At 33.2% G+C, this 2,876-nt stretch overlaps 1 pseudogene; it reads left to right on the top strand.

The window, feature by feature from the left end:
• The first annotated feature begins 262 nt into the window (after positions 1 to 262).
• Positions 263 to 354, top strand: LOC132352790 (U6 spliceosomal RNA; annotated as a pseudogene).
• Positions 355 to 2,876: the final 2,522 nt, after the last annotated feature.

Here is a 2,876-nt window from a genome sequence, read left to right as displayed (position 1 = left end):
AGTGGCTTATTAAATACTTACCGCATTGTTATGTAATGTTGATACAAGGTAAAAAAGGCATTTCTACCTTAGAGAAACCCATGGTAGAGACATGTATTTGTAAATAGATAAATTAGTACTAAAAGACAAAGACTCAACAAAGAAACATGGTCTAAGTGTTTCTGAATCCTGGAGATGTATTACTGTGTCCTATGTGTCCTTACTTATGAGGCAAAATAATATGGAAATAGAATAATCTGAGAGAATAATCTGAGAATGATGCTTGCTTTGGCAGCACATATACTAAAATTAGAATCATACAGAGAAGATTAGCCTGGATCCTGTGCAAGGATTCTTGAAGTGTTCCATATTAAAAAAATAATAATAATCTGAGAATGATTAAGGCGGAATCTGAGATAAACCAACCTGGTTGTGCAATTGACTGGCCTCTTTAGGAACGGTCTTCCTTCCAGATCATGGTGTCCAAAGATATCATTTACTATACCTTAAACGTAATAAAAGCAGTCACCTGTTGGAAAGTTTTTGTAAGTGTATTTAGGTAGAAGTGACACCCAACCAGTTTCTAAAGCTCTTTGGAAAATCCCATGCCCTTGAGTGAGAGAGATCGAAAAGGCAAAGCTGGGTGTAAGGACCCAGCATGATTGAGCTACATGGTACAAGTTAGAATTCAAGAAATCCCTCCACAATGCGGAAGAAGCACACAGAGGTGCTGAGTGTAACAGACTGAGGTTGTAAGGCCCACTCACTGTAGCCACAGCTGGTGTTAAGGTTGGCTTCAGTATGAAGAGTAAAGCTGCCAATTCAGATGTTATTAACACAAAGCAAAGAGCATCAATAAATATTTCTGAGAAAGGTGTTTAGTGAATGCTCTACTATATTTCACATTTCAAAAAAGTTCAAACCATAGTAGAACCAATGAACAATGCAATCGAAGAACAAAAAGTTAATATAGTCTTTCATTTTTTCAACAGATTGACAGTATATAAGAATCACTTATCAAAGAGACTCCTCTGAAGGGAACATGTAAAAGAGTGATTTTTTGGAAACAAAATAAAACTTGTTTTTGTATTTTCTCAGAATAAAAGCCTGGCAGTTCATTTGGGCTATTTTTTTTTTTTTTATGACTATTTGCAAGTGGAGACAATATTTTGTTTTTGTGGACTATCTCATTTTTAGCTAACAGACGTGTTAATAGAGTACTGCAAAACTGAGGTCCGTACATCTAACTATCCTCAAATACATTTCTAGCCATAATCCTTCAAAACTCCTTATAAAACTCACCTCCTTCATTGAATCTCACTTCATTTGATAGTCAATGAAGTGGGTATTATCAAATTAAAATATATCAGCATGCTTATAAATGTTAATTTGTTCTAATATGTGGTCTTCAGTAGGATTTCTAAGACTTTCATTTGATTAGCTTTTTAAATAAAATCTTTCAGCGCCTTAAGATTATTTTTATGGCTTATAATGTACATAACACACCCTCAAAATATATTGATTCTTGTAATAATATAAGATCCATGTACTTCATTTATGCCAGCTTACAGATCACCCTCAAGTGCTTTGATTTTACAGTTTTTCCCTGGCAGTTAATTTAAAGTTAGAACATTGGTCTTCCAAATCTGATGTTTGTGTGATTGGTGTATTGTAATGAAATTTTATTGACCTTTATCTTGTTTTTGTGCTCACTGGCTCATCAGATGCTGTGCTGTCAAAAAAAGAGCATTAACAACTTCTCTACCACTCTGTCTACAGTGTATCTTTTGCAAGAATATTGCTGATCAGTTCATGAATAGTTCTTAGCTTGGTTACAGCCTTCGACTCACTATAACCTTTATAGCCTTCAGGGAGCTATTTGTCTTCGCATTTCCTAATCTTGTGATTTATATACTAGTAAGCCCAAGGGCTACTTCTCATCCCTAAGGTGGCTACACACACTCTCTCTTTATTTTGTTGCCAAATCTGCCTTTTCCCTCTTTTAAAGTAACCATTACTTTCTATATTCTTTGAGGACACTTTTTTTTCAAGACCGGCCCAATTTTTCTTGCTGGCTCTAAAGAAAACCTATTACTAAGCTACTATTAAGTCCTGTTAGTATATATTCTGATCACTATGAAGAAGTAGCCAGGGGATGGCACTTTTATTTTTAAATATTTTTACAAATATTCTGGACTACTGAAAATCTCAGCCTTTAGTTTCTACCTGTTAATTTCTACTTCATTCAAGAAAATGTACATTTAAGAAAATTTAGCATAAAAATATTACTCTTGCTTTCTGGATTTAAATTTAAATCCAGTGTTTACATTTTTAAGCCTCACCTTGAACTAAGGTTTTGTTATCTACTGTTCTTATTCATCACCTTTATCTATGAATGTCCTTCTACTCAACAATTGCATGACCTCCCCAAAACAAACATCATTTCAGAACAGTGAAGATCTTCTAGGCTCAAATGGGTAACTTATATTTATACACACATAGACACCCATTGCCACAAGAATGTATATTTGTGTGTATGTACTCACATGTGTATATATACATGCATGTATATGCATGCATATATAATTAAATATTTATTTTCTTTATTATCTACATATGTTTATGAATATATATGCATACACATATACGTTTAATGCATGTGTATATTCATAATTGTGTATCATGTATGTATGTGCCATTTCCTCTCCTATGTGACCATTCATACCATAACACCATACTACTTTTTCATTAATGTTCTTTGCTGAGAATGTCGTGTATTTTTTTTTCAGCTTTATTGAACTATAATTGACAAAATAAATACTACATATATTTACAGTGCACAATGTGATGTTTGATATACATATACATTGCAAAATGCCTAATACAATAAAATTAAT

Source organism: Balaenoptera ricei, chromosome 18, assembly GCF_028023285.1.
Source record: "Balaenoptera ricei isolate mBalRic1 chromosome 18, mBalRic1.hap2, whole genome shotgun sequence".
NCBI classification, from domain to species: Eukaryota; Metazoa; Chordata; class Mammalia; order Artiodactyla; family Balaenopteridae; genus Balaenoptera; species Balaenoptera ricei.
Note: the sequence above shows the minus strand (reverse complement) of the source record. Positions and strands in the feature narration are given on the sequence as shown.